We start from the raw sequence: 19,883 nt of genomic DNA, 5'->3' as shown, positions 1-19,883 counted from the left end.
GCACAGAAAGGAAACAAACAGGAGGTGGAAGCAGGGAAAGGTAACCCAAAGGAAATACAGAGACACTGCCTGAATATGCAGGTCAGGAAAGACAAAGCCCACCTAGAGTTAAACCTGGTAGGTGACATGCAGGGCGACAAGAAGGTCTTCAACAGGTATATCAGCAGCAAAAGGAAGACCGGGAAAATGTGGGCCTTCTGGTGAATGGGGCAGGGGACCTCATGACGAAGGACAAGTAGTCGGTGGGTTGAGATACCAAATGCTTCTTCACTTTGGTCCTTACTGGTACTGGCCTTCAGCAATCCCAGGGCCTTGAGACCAGTGGGAAAGACTGAACCAAAAAGGCTGCTTGCTGGAGGAGAATCATTTAGAGAATGTGTGAACACACTGGACAGACACAGTCCATGGGACCTGATGGGATACACCCATGAGTGGTGAGGGAGCTGACCAATGTCACTGAAAGGCTGCTTTCCATTATCTTTCAACGGTCATGGCAACTGGGAAAGGTTCAGGAGGACTGGCAGAGAGCAAATGTCACTGTCTTCAAGAAGGGTGAGAAGGATGACATGGGGAACTAAAGCCCAGGCAGCCTCACCTCGATCACAGGAGAAGTGATGGATCAAATAATCCTGGAAAACCTTTCCAAACACATGAAGGGAAAGAAAATGGCTGGGAGTAATCAGCAAGAATTTGCAAAGGGTAAATCATGCTTGACCTGATAGCTTTCTACAATGAAGTGAATGGCTCAGTGGGTGATGGGGGAGCAGTGGATGTTCATCTTGACTTTTGCAGGGCTTTTCAGACTGCCTCTGGTACCATCATTAATGACTTGCATGCTGGGACAGACTAAAGGCTCGTGAGACTGCGGATGATACAAAGTTGGGAGGAGTGGCTGATACACCAGGGGGTTGTGCTGTCGTTCAGAGGGACATGACCTGAACAGGCTGTAGAAAAGAGCTGGCAGGAATCACATGAGCTTCAATAAGGGGAAGTGCAAAGTCCTGCACCTGGGGAGGAAAAGCCCCATGCATCCGTAGACTCTGGGAGTCAGCCAACTGAAAAGCTGATCTGCAGAGAAGGGCAGTGGGAGATCCTGGGGGACAACACATGAGCCAGCAATGCACCATTGTAGCAAAAAAGGTCAAGAACCTCCTGAGCTGCATTAAAAGTGGTGTTTCCAGCAGGTCAAAGGAGGTGACCCTGCCCTCTACACAACACTGCTGACACCACATCTGAGTACTGTGGCCGGTTCTGGGCTCTCCAGTACAAGAGGGACACAGGCATACTGGAGAGAGTCCAGCAAAGGGCCATGGGGAAGATGAGGGGACTAAAGCATGTGTCCTACAAGGAGAGCCTGAGAGAGTTGGTAGTGTTCAGCCTGGAGAAGGGAAAGTTCAGGGTGATCTTATCACTTAAACTTATAGCCAACCTATTATAAAGGGGGGTGGGGGGCAGACTAGAGACCTCCAAAGGTCCCTTCCAACTCATCTGTTCTGTGATTCTGGGAAGACAGCAAGAGTAAGAAAACACACTTTTTAGTCTGTCCACCTGGAGATGAAGAAATTGGGGTTCCTGTTCACATGGCAGTGTCTATCCAACTAGTTTATCCATTGATTTTAACATAAAGCTCAGAAGAACACGCTTGGCCCATAGTTCTAGGTGAAGTGACGACTATCACTAGTCACTGCTCTCTCAGGCCTTTCCACTCCTGTAACGCAAACGACACCACAGAAGTGGATTGTGACGGTAAAATAACTGAAGATACGCTGCTTTGCACGGAGCAAAATAAAGCAGTATTTTCAGAACTAACATCACTGAAAAGCTGTGATGATAAGTTTGAAAATCCTTCTGGTAAGAAGTGTATTTGAAAAGAAAAGCGTGGCTAAAACTGCTTAATTAGATACATTTTGTCCCTCTCTGTGGTACTTATTACCTTTGTCATCCAGTGTATTATTATACATTCTGAAGGTCAGACTTCAAAGTCTTGCTTTAGGTTCTTTCATTTGCTCAAAAGCGCCTGGTCTTGATGCCCTCTGCCAAACTCCTTCCTGCAGAGGCTTTATCAAGCAGTTATGAAATTTGTATTTGACCTGTGATTTTTCTTTTCTAAAGCTGGGGGAGATATGAAACTCATCCAGTTTTAATTAGTACTTTAAATGGGTCATTATCATATCTGAAATATCTGAATGAGTTTCTTGGAGGTGGCACATCTTCTCAGAGGGTGGCATATTCAGATGCTTTACATAACATGGTTGCAATGCAAGAGGGAGCTCTATAATTTTCCCCGAAGTGGTGCAATGCAGAAGGATGCGTACCAGACGAGAGTTCTCTGCAGAGACCCAGAGCAAGTGAATGCCTATCATGTCCACACATTGCAAGGACATTTTTGTTTCTTTGCTAAATATACGGGTGTCAACAAACTACAGGATGTCAACAAAAGAGGCAGAGGCTTGGACTCGTGCCTCACAGCGGAGGCTAAGACGGAGCTTCACTGCCCTCCTCTGCAGTCACTGGGGAAGGAGGAGCAGTGTCTCCCCAGCCTGCCCATGAGACACAACCCAAGCCCCAGCCACTTCATTGCAAAAGTGACTTCTTGCCAGCCAATAACAGCAGTGAAGAAACTCTGGAGGAAACAGCCCTGATAGCCTTTTCCTGTTCCTCCTGCATATTTACATGTGGTTTTCCTCCGCTCCTTTTGGCCTTTTCATGGTGTTTGGTTTTGCTTACCTTCCTGCTCTGGATTGAGAAGTAATGTCGAGTGCCAGCCTGTGCTGAGGATCAGACTCCTTTTCAAAGTCCTTTCCAGTAACACCAGACAGCAAACAAGCCACACCAGCTATTATGTCTTACCACCAAACCCGGTGATCTCTTTTCGGGGAGCTGGATCCTGGCACTTATACTTTTTACCCATGTGGATTCCCAGCTATGCTGCCAAAAATGGTTGAAAATGAACAGGGAGACAATACTGGTGCAAAGAATCTTCTGGTACTTGGCTCCTGCCTGCTCATTTGGGTAAGTGAACAGTGTGTGATCCCCTAATGATCTTACTATGTTCTGTAAAGATCAAGCATTTTTTTGCCCACGACTGCTTATCTTGTGTTTAGTTACTGGGTGGCAACCTCCTATATAAAATGTTACCCCTGATAATACAGGCAAGCAAGGCTGCATACAGAGGAGAGTAAATAATGTGCTCAGCATGATCTCCTGCAGCCCTCTGATAAAAGGAAATGTGAGTGGAAGTGCACCTTGACCAGCTGGAGGTTTGAAATGTGTTTGCAGGAGCTCAGGTTGCAGCCTGTATAAAAGCTTTTCTGGTGTAGTGGTTAGATCAAGCATCAGTGGCTGCTGTTCACTGGTGCATGTGGAATTAAATCCAGTGACAAGCTAAAAAAAAAGCCAAAACAAAACAACGACAACAAAAAAAACCCAAAAACAAACAAACAAACAAAAAAAAACAAAATAAGAAGAGAAAACACATAGAACAGAGCAAGGCGCAAGGGCCAGCTGATGTTATCACTCAGCTGCAAACAGCAGGGCAGGGGAAGGGAGGGAGGGAGGGAGGGCTGCTTGTCCCATTTAATCCAGCCTGCTGCAGATTCAAAGGGGCTCTGCTTTCCTTTTGACTCCAGTTCCCAGAGCAGTGGAACAAGGAAGAAAAACAAGTAGAAGAGACCTGGAGGTGGGGAAGGCAAATAAAATACAGTAATGGCAGAGTATCCTAAGGTGAGCAAGGAGGGGAAACTGTAAAACATGTTCTTACGCAAAACAGATGTTTAGTTTTCCACCTGGAACAGCAATTACCCTTTCCTTCCAGAGCAAGGTTAATAGCATTCATGTTAGGGGTAGTATCACCTTCCATTTTCTTCACACTTACCTGAGTTAGAATACACAAAACTGGGCAGCTATTAATATTTCAAACCTGAATCCAGCCAAGCACTGGCACATCATTACTCACACCAGTCAACAAGCTATTGATTTGATTGAAATTTAACAGGTACTTGAATGTTTTGCTAGACTGAGATCTCCCAGATGCTTTTGCTTGCTAATTCCCCAAAGGGCCGAACAAATGATGCACCCTATCTTCCTCCCAGGCAAAGTCTGCCTGCCAGGCACTCCAGCTTGGGAGACCCCATGCACACGCATCCATACACGTCATTGCTGAGGCATGTCCTTGCATGTCCTCACCTGGGGCTGCTTGTGCAGGTTACTGCCCTCTCAACTCCTGCTTGTCCCAGCTGAAATGAGCCAGAGTTGGCCTGAAGGATTTAAATACAGACTGGGTCTTGCTAAACCAGCTCACTTTGAGTGATGGAGGTCAAGAAGTCTGTGCTAAGTCAAAAAGTATAGAAGAATGGTAACTCCTGTCTTGGCAATGGTGCTGGAGATGGCAGCTTCTCCATCCCGTGTATTCCCAGGGAGGGGCATGCTAGCTGTCAGGCTGAAAACATCTTGGTAAAACTGCAATATTTTTTTCATTCCATTGTCAAGGGAATGAAACACAGACAATTCTTTTTCTTGGGCAAAGAATACATTTACTTGGCTTCATATTCACTTTGTGTCACAAAATGTCAGTAACTCCGAAAACGAAGAGTAGATGTGGGCGCCTCTTCTGCAGGTATAAATGCAGGGCAGAGTCTCTTTTGTCAAAAGTGCCCCCTTTGGAGTCAAGCCATGAAGTGGAGTCATTACTTCTGTTCCTCCAAGATATCTCATGCTCACATGTACTTGAAAAAAGGAACATTTCCCAACCACAGGAAAATTATTGTAGGTGTGGACCAAAGCTGTAAGTTCCATTTATTCACAAGACTGCCTGTGCAACCTGAAGAAGGTTGCACAGTTCCCTTAAGCTATACATGTCCTGGGCTTCAAAGCACGTACAGGAAACACACCTACAAAAATAGATGGATTTCTGAAGCCTCAGGTTAAAAATGTAATACATGGCTTATTGACTTGGCATATTATGCTCAGTCTAGTAATTCTGTACATGCTGTGTAATTAAAAATGTCAAGCTGCTACGGGAAATTTAAACTATCCTTCTCAAAGAAATACCCACACCATGACTCAGAATTGGCTTTGGGCATAGGCAAAGTAGGGAAGAATATTGCTGGGAAAGCAGATCTGCCATAGGTTAGCAGTGTATATACAATAGCTTTGAAAAATCCTTAAACATGGGCTGAATTCTAGATGCTTTAGTTAGGGTGAATGAATCCAGTCTTATAGTAGATGCCTTAACTACTTTTCTTCAGTGACCGCACATGGAGCTGGGGCAGTCTGGGCAAACTTCTCACCCCTCCACTGAGCTGGGTACCATGAGTTGTACTGCCTATGCATGTTTTGTAGTAGGTGCAAGAAAAAGGCTGTTGTGGGTGTGAGGATGTGGTAAGCTATCTTTTGTAACTTTTTCAAGTAAACAATCAAACAGAAAAAATCTTCCAAGCACACAGTGTTCAACCCCATTTTAGCAGTGAGATGAGGTAGGGCACTTCAGGTGTAAACACCTCCAGGACTCCTTGAAGAAAAAAATACATGTGTTTCTTGAAATGCTGATTGCACTGCATTTGCACAAGGCTTTCTGGGAGGCAAGAAAGCAATCCTGGAACTGCTATTATTTTTTCACAGCTGTTACTTCTCAACTTAGACACTATAAGGATTAGAGACGGGATTGAAGAAAGCAGAATGACGAGTATGTGCCTACCTCTGCCCATCAACCCCATGTTCCCTAACCCTGCTGTAGCTGACTGTTGTTGTACCACCATTCATTCAGTGCCTCCAGTTCCCCGTACCAGCAGGTGCCAGTGCAAGATCAAAAGAAATCACAGCAAGTATAGTTTCTCTGCACTTGCTATATACATGGAGAGGGAACAGAGATGTAAAGAAATGTGAATATAGACAGCTTCTTTAGCTTTCTTCCTGCAATTTATATCATGATCCAAGGTATTTTAGAGAAGCACATGCAGAAAGGATGATCTTCAGCCAGACACCGCTCTGTCCTTTGCTTGCAGAAGCAAATGCAAGGAGTGGTTGCTGTTGTTTACCTATCCAGGCACTGCCAAGACCTGTTTGGACTGACCTGTCCTATTGAAGTAGCTGTGTGCTCTGCAGGGCAAGATAATAGTAATCTTCAGCACCTCTAGAATGCTTCACATTTTAACAGAGCTTCACAAATATGAACTGAACTGCAGTCATTGATAGGTGAACTAGTGAGCTGACAGCACAGTAAGATAGCAAACACTGTCTCCCCCTTGTACAGATTGATGGCACAGCCTCACTCAGAAACAACAGTGTCAAAACAAGTTTCCAAGACCGTAAATCTGGACAGTGGTCTGAATGTAGCGTAATGACATCGGGTTTATTCTGTGAAAGTCCTTGGGGAAAACAGCAGAAACATCACTTTCTGTGGGTAAAACGACCTTGAAAAACAGAAGCTTGGCAGGGGCAGAGGAATATGCCTCCCAAAGAGCTTGCAGGAACAAATCAGCCACAAATGAAACAGAACTGAAAGGCAGGGAGGATGATAATAAGGGTAGACTTACACTGAAATGTTTGGTCCTGCAAAGATATATCGACATGGTGACCTCTGCAAAGCTCCTCACTGACTACACCTGGCATCATCCAGCTCTTCTGGGGCATTACCTGACAACCTGGCTGCTCGGATGCAGTTGTCATAGGGCAGGGGCAGAAGCAGCTGAGGACCATGACAGGGAGGGCAGTGAAACTTTACCCATGTATGACAAAGACTGAATAATTTGATGAGGATAACACCCTTCTGGAGGGTGTTATTTGGGGCAAAAAACTTAGGTCCTTCAGCCCTTTCTCAATTGATTCACATCCGTAGAATAAACAGGGTGCAGAGGTTTACATTGGTAATATTTGTTAGTTGAGTGCATTAGGAAAATGTCTCAGTATTAAGCTACATAGTCAAATCTGTCAAGTTGAAAACGAGCAGCTGTTTCAGGTAAGGAGTTTCTGTTTTCATGACCTAATCCATAGTAGTAATGCCCACAAATAATCTGTTGAAAGATGTAAAAGGAGAGACAACTAGCCTAAATTCTGTGGCATATTGCTTATAACCGATTACAATAGCTATTTTATCATTGTCTTAAAATTGAATATTTATTAAAGGCAGCTTCTTTCCTTAATTTTAAAAGTGTACAATTTTTAAAGCCCTGCTGTAAAACCGTTTGACTAAGGTATCCCCAGTGGTTCTGAAGAAAGCACTTTGGATGCAGAACAAGGTGGATGTTAACTTTACTGGAGTGCAGAGATAAAATTGTTCTCCCTGTTTCTATAATATTGAACTCTGCTGCAAGAACAGTATAGCTTTTTGTTGCTAAGCATAAGAAAAGACATGTTGTTCAGTAAAGCAGGCTGCCTATCCGTCACACAAACCAGGAGAACATCTGCCTTTTGCTAGGATCAAGGTTTAATCTGACTCTGCTAGACATGTCTGACTAAGCCTTTTTTAACTTGTTTGCACTGCAAATGGAATATTCTTGCGTCCAATCAATTAAGCGCTCTATAAGTAAATGCAGGATTCATCAAGTAGTCATCAGGATCTGGTAGACGTTAAGTCCCATGCCACGCTCCTCATGAAATTAATCTCTGGTTCCTTAGGAATTTTCAGACAGGAGTTTGCTTCTGTTTTCTCTCATAGCAGGACTGGACTGATGGGAAGTGAACCAGCAAGAGTTCTTTATCTAAATCACTGGGCTGCTGCACTGGCATGTAAGGGGATAGTTTTCTCAAATCAAACAAGTAGACCAATTAAATTGGTAGATTTTCCTCTTTGGAAAAAGCTGTTACCGTATGTCTTTCTCTAAATCACAAGGCTGTACTTTAAATGAGATAAGACCATCTAGTCAGTGTGTTTGCCTTTCCTGTTGAGATATCGGTATGTTGCTGCTGTGAAAGCATGGGAAAACAGGTCATTTTTTAGCTAATTTTTTTCTTTGCTGGTTAACACCCTTTCATGTAAGGCTACTTCACTTGACTAGCTGGAGCACACAATAGCTCCCTGGTAAGTTTTGTGAAGGAAATAGCATTATCTGATAACAAGAGCTGTATCATAATGTTTAATGCTGTGCTTAAATCCTAATCCTCAAGTTAAGTGATTAGGTGGAAACCTCAGCTCATTAAAATAATAACTATTAAATCTGTCAAACATCATTGCTGTGGAGGAAGGCTTGAAAATGAGTACCCCAAAACTCACAAACCATGAAATAAACAAAAATAATTTAGACTAGTGTGTACTTTTTAAAAAAATACAAAACATGAGATCCAAATTTCCATAATAAAAACACATGCCCTATTTTTATTCGCATGTTCTTTCATTTCTAAGGAAACCTCTTGGAAGGTATTCATGCCTGTGCCTAACACCTTTAAACACTATGTTCTTCTAACTGCAAACTAGTAAGGACATACATGCTTTGTTACGCTTGTATTGCTACTGTTTACAAAGGGGTGAGATGTTGCACTCTGGAAAAACAAGTATCCACCAAAATGTTTGAAGTTTCATTGCTTTTAATTTCTTACATTTAAAAAATAAGTTTCTTTTCTGGATTTATTGAGACTTTGTTCTTAAACATTCATGAGCATTTTAATCTCTACCCAAATCCCTTTTGTATCCTGCAAAGGCCTTTTGCAATTTCAGACTATTTCCACTTTTGAAAAACAGTTATTCTTGCTCTGCATGGATACGTCATTTTGCTAGACACAGAAATGTCTTTCTAGTTCTGTGTCTTTTCACAGGGAAGCATGGATGAGGGGCAAACGACCACAATAAGAGGCAGCAGGGACACATCTGGGCCGAGTACAGCTTTTTTGGCAGCTTTTCACTCCTGCACCCTTTTGCCAGCTTACCTGATAGGGATTCTGCCTTCAGTTTTAAATCTTTTAACCACATAGAGAAATATGACTGCAGAAATTACCTACTTCTTACCAGAATTTATTGCAAACCTTTTCCTCTGCGCCACATATTTCTCCAGTCCTTACCTGACTTGACTCTGCAAATTTTAACATGCTTTCCCTTTGTTTCCTCCAGCCCTCTCCTGCAGCACTTTTCACACATTTAGCATCACCCAGCAGGAGCTGTCATCACACTTCAACAGGCCCATTATGAGGCTTAATTTACTGTGGCCAAACTGGCTTCTCTGTGACTCATGTTATAGCCTCAGGAGCAATCATTTTTTGGTACCTGGGATACATGGGAAAGGAGGCAGAGATCTTTCACTTGGTCTTAGACTGCTGGTTAGTAACTTAGCAGATTATTTGTGTTTAACGAGTCTGAGATATATACTGACAGCTGTCTTCTGCAATTGGTACCTTGAGAAAAATGCCCCTTGGGGCTGCTTTGAGAACTACCTATATTTAGAAGAACCCTACAGATAAAAGCAGTTATTAAATTCGTTCAGCATGGGCATCATACCAAGAAGTTTTGTTTTCTTGCAGCCATGCCACCTTGAACAGCAGCTAACAACAGAAGATCATCAGGGATCAAAAGCTATATCACAAGGCTCAAAATAAGACTAACGAAAAATGGCATGTGGTTGTCCAGGGAGAACTTTTCACACTCGTAAGATCCTGTAAAATTTGAACATAAATAAAATGACATCAACATCGTTGACCCTCTAAGACAGAAAGCCACACTAGTGATGCTAACCTGTTTTAAGGATTTCTTGTTCTTTTCACCCCTTTCCCTTTGGTCTTACATAAAGACATTTATTCTTGGCAGGTCTCAATTACCTTTAATTGGCATATTACGTGATGCTAGTGGCAACCTTGTAAAAAGTATTTAGAGAATTTAAGAGATAAGTCAGCTTTAATAATGAACCAAATTTGCAGATCAGCGAAATGTTTGTGCTGAAAACCTGCTGTGGTTTGTAGTGGAAAATCAAGAAGAAATCCTTTTATCTCCTGCTCAGTTGTGCCATATGGTGTCCCTGCAGCAAGAGAAAAGCACAGGACTCCTACCTGGATTTCCCATCCCTGAAAAAGGAAGACTCTGTCCAGGTAAATTTGTCCAAGCAATTATCAAGACCAGCTTGAAATAACATGAAAAAAAGGCCTCTTCCACTTAGGATCTGCAGGCAGCCTCTCATGCATCCCTTTGGTCCCATCTCCTGCCTCTCTCCTCCAGTGATTCTTTCCAAGATGTTCTCTTTTGCCATTCACTTCTCCACCTCAGAAGTGTCACCTGGGCAGAACATGAGGATTCCCTGCTTTTGTCCATGACTTCTGGCTTCTCCAGCACCCAGAAACCACAGAGATGCTTGCCGGGGAGGAAGGTTGCCCTTCAGCAGACATTCAGAAGTCTGATCCTTTGGAAGTGGTGTGGGGGTTGATTTTAGTGTGCAGACTTCATAGATGATCTGTGTTTCTGCCGTATATTTGACATGCTCAGGATGTCTCACTTACTGTGCAGAATCAATGTATGCACAGTAGGTTTGATACTTCCCAGATGTATTAAGCCCATTAGGTACATACTGCACTGAAGCCTGCAAATATATTTCTGTCTAGAAAATCCATCTATCATAGCAGGCCCTGAAACGACCTTGCCAAGAGTCAGTGTCTAAAAACGAATTTCACTACCTTTCTAAGAGGCCGCATGAAACCAGAAGCCCCAACCCTGAACAGAACTCAAATTCAATCCCAAATGAGTGATCGCTCTCCTTCTTCCAGTGGTTATTTGTTTATAGCAAGTAACTGATGGAGCACTAAGTGTGGTCTCTCCCCTGTCATACACCCAGCTCTGCCATACAGTGATCATGTTGCCACAGTGAAAGAAAATTTTTACACTCCAAATCCTGTCACTTTTATAGATTTTTAGGGGCAATGAAAATACCTGACAGGCTCAGGGCTGAATACTGACTTTGGCACATCTCAGTTTATTCATATTGTGCCCTCTGCCAAGGACTAGAATATCAGGAGTTGTCTAGTTTTATTCCCTTCAACTCTCAACAGTCCTGTCAAACCCCATAAACTGAGAGGATCACGCAGTCCATTCCCTCATCATCATTTCACAGAGACAAGGCTAAAGCTCCCCTGACACCGTGGCACCTCTTCTGCTCTGCAGTCCAGTGGGCTTGACAGAGGTGACTAGCCTACCCAGGTTGCCAGCGAGAGAGGAGCATCACAAGGATGCACTGGCACCAGGTGGGTACCACATTCGAGCTATCCCTGCCAGAAGGCATATAGCCAGCCTGGCCCCAGAGTCCGTCCCCAGCACCCAGCACCTTCTCAGAGGTCAGAGGCAAAGTCATCCAAGAGAGCTGCCTCCACAGGGAGAGATTTGTGAGGCTTCATCACCACTAGTCAACACAGCAGGTAATGCTAGCACCTCGCTTTCACACAAGCAGCAGCCCTCCAGAGACCAAACCACGTTCTCTCAGTTCTGTCGGCTGAAGGCAGGCAACTAGGCAAAGGAAAAAGAGGCTTTACGCAGTTACTGCCCCGCATCGCTTCATGAAGTGGACTGCAAAGTCATCTTCAGCTAGTAAAACAAACCTGGTTAATGACAGTGAGGTGTCTGGAAAAAAAAGCAGAAAAAAACCCACAAAAAACCAAGCAGACAAATGCCTTGTATTCTGGAAAGGCAATTAAATCACATGCCCTGTAAGCCCTTATTATAAATACTTTTGATATGCACTGTGAAACCTTCCCCTGGCTTTCATCCCTACCTCTGTCTGCTGTTTGTGGTTGAAGAACAAGTGACGTTTACTCTGGGCTGAAAGACAGCTTTGTTCCAGACCAGATGTCTCGTTCACCGCACATATGTCAGCCCTGCAGGTGCTACCACGGACTCAAGAAACAGCAAGTTTTGGAGCAATTTTAAAATAACAATGCAATGTCAAGATATTACTCAGACAAAATAATAAAACACTTTCGCTGCCTCAGTCATAGAAAGTTTTGAGGGTTTTTTCCCCAGACTGAGTTATATTGTGCTTTCTCTTCCATCACTGTAACTGAGAATAACTCCACCGACTTCAGAGGAAGTTTTCACATGTATGCTACTAAGAGTGAAATTTTAAACCAGCACATGGATATACTGCATATTTGAGGGATTTGGCTGGTTTAACACTTTAATTCTTTAGGGACTTGCTTTAGATTTTCCTGTGTCTGATGCAGTGAAAGCAAATCCAAGCTTTCAATGAGTAATTTATGAATCTCAGCTTTGGGGGGACAAATTCTATCCCAGGATTTCACATGAACATTATATCACCTAGATGTAAAGAGCATAAAGTGTCCTTCCATATTGAGTCCAGCTGTTACATCACATACCAACTGACTTCTCCCTTTCACCCATCACAAAAGAACCATAACATCTTCCTTCTTGCTTTTTTAAAACCTCTTTTGCATATCTATTGGCTTTTTTACAGTGACAGCTCTCTGTCATTGCAAATACAGGTCCTCCTCAAATGTAAATTGCAGGTAATTCATTTGTGTTTCTTTACAAGTGAATTAAATTTAGATTTTAAGATATGAAGAGTAGATCTCCCCAGTGGCTCCTAATCAAATACTTGTGCATTAAAACTTCTGTTCATCTTAAGCTGTATGACTGTCATAAATGGGTAAACAATTATGGTCCAGATCTACAAAAGTGCCTAAAGAACCTACACAGAACCAGGCTTTTCAACACCAGAGATCCATACTGCAAAACACTGCCTTGTTTCCCACAACGAGTAGGAAAATTTTTGGTGTGGCATTAAGTTACACTTTCATATATACAAAGTGCTGCATCTGTCTTGGAAGGAAATCACTGCTCCCCATCCATGGTGGCCAAATCCAGCAGCCAAGCTTCCCACTGATAGATGGGAGCTCTGCACACTGTGTCACTAGCCCATCTAATGTAATCTGCTTGCGGGTATGCTGCCTGCAGCACAGAATAACCTCAACAGAACAAAAAAGCCAAGAGGAAATCCCCAAACCCTGCCACCCACCCTCAAAACTGTAAAAGCTCAAAATTTATTATTGTCGTCTATAAAGGGTCCTCCTCCTGGCACAGAAAAGCAAACTGTTAATAATGGGTAATAAATCCCAGTCACAGCTTTTATGGCTTTTGCTTTCTTTTGTAATCTGTTTCCACAATACGTAAGTGGAAGAAGCAGATAAAACACATTTTTTTAAGCAACCACAAATATAAGTTGTTTGTCTTCTTTCTTTAAGCCCTTAGGAAATCAATCTGCCTCTCATTTTGCTTCTGTGCGTGCTTATGTTTTAATTTTTTGGAGCTCTTTTCCCTTTATCTTTGCTTATTACTTTCAGGGAGCACATGGTGTTCAAAATGTTAAGCCAAGAGAACTCATTATTTAATGTCCAGCACACAAATTCACAAGCCAAAAACGTGTCTACAGCCCAAGCTTAGGAAGAGTTTATTATTTTTTCCATACAAAATGTTTAAAGAGTATTTTACTTCACACATTAAAAATAGCAGAAATGTTGAAATCTGAGTACAAACTACAATTTACAAGTAGCTCACTTTTCTGAAATATGTGTGTGGAGCTAGGATGTGCTGACAGCCAGCATGGAACAGATTCTGCTAGCTGGTTTTCTTCCACAGAAAATGAGGACATACTCAGCCAAGCAGTTATGTCCCAGCTTTAAGATTTGACCTAAACCCCATGAGCAACTGCATAGTACAGTGAAAAGTAAATACACTTCTGCTGCTTTTAAGCTGTGTTCCACAGGATGACAGTAATACCAGCCATCAGAGGAATTAGAGATGAAAATATGCCCATGTTCATAGTCCATAGACGGCTTGCCTTACGCTTGCTAGCCCATATCACATTTTTGCAGGTATCCTCTCTTGTGCTACTATGATAGACTTCAGTGTAGAATAATTTTAATCTAGACTATCACCTTCATTTTTCTATGCAGTAACCAAATGAAATTAAGGCATGTGCTTAAATCTGCTGAATTAATACCCCTGCATAAGTAACTTGTTGCGCACCCACTAGATTATCTAATTGAGTGCCTGTCTATTTTTGCTCTACGTTGAGATTTTTGTTTGACAATCCTGTCTTTGAAATCATTAGGAAATTTGCTGCAGACAGCCACAATTTCAGAAATTCATGAATACTATCTAGAATAATATCTAGAGAAACACAGCAAAAGATTTGAGTTACCTTTAGGTACTGTAAAGGAAAATTCTTATTCTCCACTGTGGATTGACATATTATATAGTTCAAGAAATAAGTACATACAGTTGCAGAGCTTCTGGTCTTTCCCCATAATGCAAACAGTCTGCATAGTCTGTCAATCAAGTTATTTCTTATTTCCAGGATTCCTTTTACAGTGCTACTTGCTCAAAATTTGATGAAAGATTACTGATAAAGGATAACAGCCTTACAGTTTGGAGACAGGATGTTTTCTTGTCATTTTCTTCCCACTTTTAGGCACTTTATTTTCCTGTTCTTACAGCTAAAAATGGCAAGATGCAGGGTGGATGGATAAGAATTCAACTTAATGCAGAAATGTGAGGAGTGTTTCACAGACAACGTGACACCCTATCAATAATCCAAGATACTCATCTTTTCCAGAAAAAAATAATTCGTTCATATTTTAATTAATAATCCTAAAATAAGCATTACGTATCCTAAATCAGTGCACATTAAGATGAACACTATGTACAATTACTCCAAATTCAAGCTGTAGGTCTTCAGGTCACATTTATCCTTTATACATTAATATACATCTATAATCAGAGGGAGGTCAAGGGGATCTGTACATTAGAACTTGCTAGAGCACAGCCTCAGGTATTATATGACAATGACTTGCCATGTGTAATTAACTATAGGGTTAGAGTTTCAAAATTAGAGCTGTAGTCATATATCCTTCATAAACTCCCAAAGCTGTACATGTAGATGACTAATAGGTACAATTGCCAAGACACCAGCAGGCAGTTCTCTTTCTCAACCTGGTACGATCCTGGTCTTCAGTGACTCGTAATTAACCAAACAAGCCTCCCAGGTGAAAGGGGAAATCCTGGTTGTACTGCAGAAAATGCCAAAAAATCACATCAGGATGGCCAGGATTTTATTTGGAAAATTTGGTTTATGTTCTTAAAAGAGAACATATTGAATTTCCTTTTTTTGAAAAAATCAGTTGGAGCCCAAAAGATATGTAATAAGTACTGCCCCACGCACAGCAACCTTCCTGTGGTTGCTTAGTCCTGTAGATATTTTTGAGACAAAGGTAAAAGTTGAAAACCAACCTTTTTTGCGATGACTGTGCAACTACAACAGGAATCAACAGAACATGGGCAATTCAAGGTAGGGACATGCTGGAAGAACACTGAACAAATACTCAGGTACCTGACTGTTCAGATATGGTCTGTGCTACTGAAAGCCAGCCTAGTTTTCTCATTAAATCAGTCAGATTGATAGAAGATATTGTCTCTCCATATGAACCTTGGCGTGCTTATAACCTTAGACCATCAAGGCTACTACTAAAAGACTGATACTAGAAATACATCAGCCTGTTACTCAAAGGTTGAATTAGGGAAGATAAGAGAGCAAAACTGAAGAAAGAAAAAATGAAACATGTCACATAACGCCTATAGGCTTCACATATAGATTACAGAAGTCCATTCACCAAGGGATTAAATAGTTTGGGACATTTGTGTTAAAAGTAAACTACAGATTGTCAAAAGCTCTTGAATTTTCAGGAAACACACAGCATGAAGTTTATAGATAGGCACTTTGAGTTACAGACTATAGACTATATGTTCTTAACAAACTGTTACATGCTAGCTCCCGCTCTCTCCAAAAAAAGTCATCAGCAATTTGTCAGAAACGATTTTTTCTTGCCACATATCTTGACACATACTTAATTATGTCTATTGTTTAATTTTGGTGGTGTGTAAATGGACTTATAAATAAAATAATATGAAACGTGAGATTTCCTCATTTGATTTATTTGGGATATTTATTTGGGATATTCTTATCAGTTGGATAAACAATTAATATATAAAATTCCAATAATCTGTAAACTGCACAAATCAAAGTTATCTTTATTTTCTTAAGAACCAATGAAAGGTAAGAATAAGCATCATCTAACAGTTAGTACCAAACAATGCAAGAGTCAAATTCCTCTTCTTGTCAGCTTTGGGAGAAGAAACAGATACCACCAAGCGGAAATGGCAGTTCTTTTTTCTCTTCCGCTAGATGTGCAGCTTCTTAATATTTTGTCTCTCTCAGGTAAGCTTAGTAAAGGGCACATATTTCTTTCCACTCAGTCTCTAGGTAACCTCGAAAAAAGTTGTATACTTGACACTGGACCCGAGTTGTTCCAACTGCAAGGGACGACATTTTGTGCCATCTAAAACTTGTAGTATCTCATATTTTTGGGAAAAAGATTATTCCAGATCTGGATGCCAAAAGTGTGGAACAATTTTCTGTAACAAGCCTCTCTCAGGGCCCACTACTGAAGAAGGCTGAACTTCAGTGCAAGTTACTGCAGTTAGGATCAGGCTTTGCATTCCTCTGCAAGCCAACCAAAACCTTCCACTTAACACCCAGAGCTCAGATCCAGCATTGATGAAACAGTTGAGAGGTGGAAGAAAACATCTGACAATGCCTAGAGCAAGCAAGAGGTCATGGTTTGCTCTAGGAGGCAGACGTAGTCTATTAGTTTCACAATGATATTTTACTCAAGGGAGAAGCTTTACGTAGGCAAGTATGCAATCGTACATACTCTTTCCCATACCTCTTTCTAAAGGATCTGGGTATTAGATCCATTTTCCAAGTTGATAGAAAGTGGTCTCTTTTCAATTCAGTACTTTCATGACAAATTGCCTTAAGTCGTTTTGGCAACACAAGAAAATTAAACACTTGCGGCTTTTTCTCTTCCCTACTCCCTCACTTTTATCCAAGGTTATTGTATTTTGACAAATCCAAGCATTAATAGGACTTAATTTAGCTGGGAGAGAAAGCAGGTGCCAGAGCACACCACTGAGAGCTGCTGCACAGGATTCACATCACTTGGAACTACATTTATCAGGTTTATTTCTACAAGGTATCACCAAACCAGAAAAGTATTTTTTAAATATGTAGAGCACCACTGGGAACATGTCAGCACCACAGGTGGAATGGCTGCTGTTTTGTGCGGTTAGACACCCCCATCCCCTGTGCCTGAGTCTGTTGCTCTCCTCTGTACCCCACGTCATGTGGACCAGAAACTGGCAAATCGGGGACAAAGATTAACTCAGGTTTCTTCAGAGAGCACAAAAGAATTTTAACATGTAACAGAATTCATTTTACATTGTTTAAGTAATTTCTGTGAGGACTGTTTTCATCAGTTATGTTAGTAATTATATAGAGTTCTGGGATGCAAAAAAGCTACTTTAATTTCTCCTTCATGGAGAAGACACTTTGGGGCTTGTTTTATTTTGGTTTGCTTCTATCTCCTTTGAACTTTTTCAAAAGCTGCAACTTTGGCTTATTTGAAAATGTATAAAGCGTAAAGGCTTCTAAAATGACATTTTGGACCAAAAAATAAATGCATCCACCCTGAGCTGCAAACACTAGCTTATTATTAGTCAGCCATTCTCAATGAAATAAAACAATAATAACATTTAATTCCAAACCTGGCATCAATACAGTGCTGGTCAGGCAGCAATTAAACTACAGTCTAAAGTTACTGTCAGAGAGAAGAGTAGAGATATGAAGAGAAGAGGTAAGAGAGTAAGGGAAACTGCTTGCTTTTGAGAGATTAAGCTGTAAAAACAGGTTCAGGGAAGCTTTAAAAGCATTTCAAATGATGGAGAACTTTAAAAATGCCATAATTTCTAAAACTATGGTGTGGCATGGCACCCTTTTCTTTGGATGTAGCATAAATGGTTAAAAGTGCTTATATGCTTGGCAGGGAAATAAGACGTACTGTACTCTGTACATCAACACAATTCCACCAATGTTTGAACAGGATTTATTTCACCTGGTCTTCAGTATCTAATCAGTCATCTACCTTAGCCGCTTGAGGTTCCTTTTCTAGTCACTGGAGAGAAAAAGTCTTGCTGTAGTGGGAGGTGATAATCACTCGTCCTTTGCCTACATTAGACAATATGAGGTCATCATTTTCTGTAGGTCCTTATTCTTTTTTGCTGTCTTTAAGGGATGCCTGCTTTTCTGGACTGTATGTATTTCTCTCCACTGACAGTAAAGGGAGCTTAAACAATGAGCTGAGATGGGGATGGCAGCACCATGTGAAGTTTCATCTTTCCTTGTGAGCCCTGTCTTCTATGCCTCAGACCAGAGCTGTGTAACTGACCTGCAACAGGTCCCTGAGAGTGATCTGATGATACCCTTTTCTAATGAACAAGCCATTTACTGAAAAAGTGTTACACCACCATAGGGAACTTTACAGTGTTTGCCTAAATGGTTCTTTGTGCTGTAATTTTCAGTGCTGATTCCCAGATAGCCTTTCTGCTCTAGTATCTAGTTACAAAAACAAATTCTAGGAAGAAAGTTTCCTGTAGATTTCTCATCAGTACCACACCCAGGCATGCAGCCATCTTAAGGCATCTATCCTGCTCTTGCTAATATTGCTCAAGGAAACAGCTTTCCTGTTAGCAAGAGACTAAAAATTTCAGAGAGGTGATCAAACAGTTGACAGTGAAATATTGCATTGTGCTTAAGTGCTGAAACTTTAAATAATCGGTGTCAGAATTATCTTCTGCTTTTTCAGATCCAAAATATTTTATAAATACATCCTTTCCAAAGGGCTCTCACTAGGTCATATAAAACAGTTTCACACTCTGTATGCTCAGCTTTGAGCTGGGAACATCTGTTCTTTTGTTTAGTCATCATCAAACCTGGCTTTTTAACTTTAAGAGGACAGATTGACTATATCATAAAATAGAAAAGCAGTATTATCATGATCACAAATGTCATTACTTCAATTGTGCATATATTGTTGCACTTACAGTTAAATTTCTTTGACAAACAATTCATTACCATATAATCTACCACAAAAATCAAGCCATCTCTGTAAAACAATCTGCACTATTACAGTTATATTGTGCAGCAGCTGGGAATGAAGGCAATTTAGATTGCTTAACAAATGGACAAATTTAATCAGTACAATAGCAGTGGAGCAATCCCTCAAAAAAAAAAAAAAGGGCAACAACAACAACAAAGCAGTTGTAACTCTTTCTATAAAGAAGAAACATTAAAGACAATCTGCTCAGAAGTTTTGCTTCCCTTTAAGTAGAGCCCTTTCATAGCCTGTTCATTGCAAGCAGGTATTGCCATCTGATAAGGCTCAGCTTTGTGAACTGAATCCCCATTTTTCAATGAAATTGGGATGGAGCTCACAGAGCATTGTGGCCTCGAGTTCCCATTAAGTGCAAACAAATACAGGCACGTGGTCGGCTAAGAAGAGCCAAAATGTGTTTCATTCTTCAGTAACCAGGAAGAATGGAAGAGTATCTACTGGATTGTGTTTTTGCAGTCAAGGGGAGAAGCCGCAGCAAGGCAAATTGCAAACATTTCATTTCAAAGGCAGGACATGGCAATGGCAACATGTGGAACTGTAGCTGAAATCCAGCCAGGCTGATGTGTAAAACAGTGGCATCACAAATCAGCACCATTCAAAATGTACTGCCAGAAGTGAGGTGATGAGAGGCCAAGAGTAGTGTAAATGTACTTTACCTTTTTACCTAAAAGATCAAATGTAAGAGCTGGTTCCTTAATTTCACACAGTGTAAAGTCAGGCTGTAGGGTTTTGCCTTTTCAGCCTTGTTCTTCTGCTGATGTTCTTGATTATCAAAGGGATTCATGAACAGGTTTTAGCTAAGTTTAGATTCCTTGAAAGCGGTTCATTAGCTGTGCTCATCTCTCACTGTGAATTCCCAAAGCATGAAGAAAATCACTCTGCTAAATTTCAAAGAA

At 41.2% G+C, this 19,883-nt stretch overlaps 1 long non-coding RNA gene across 1 annotated transcript; it reads left to right on the top strand.

Moving 5' to 3' along the window:
* Window positions 1-2,331: 2,331 nt before the first annotated feature.
* Window positions 2,332-15,892, top strand: LOC114015617 (uncharacterized). The gene is made up of 2 exons (XR_008732939.1): window positions 2,332-3,012; window positions 3,630-15,892. It is a non-coding gene; the product is annotated as an uncharacterized LOC114015617 (long non-coding RNA).
* Window positions 15,893-19,883: the final 3,991 nt, after the last annotated feature.

Source organism: Falco cherrug, chromosome 6 (assembly GCF_023634085.1).
Source record: "Falco cherrug isolate bFalChe1 chromosome 6, bFalChe1.pri, whole genome shotgun sequence".
Lineage (NCBI taxonomy): Eukaryota > Metazoa > Chordata > Aves > Falconiformes > Falconidae > Falco > Falco cherrug.
This window is presented reverse-complemented; position numbering and strand designations above follow the sequence as displayed.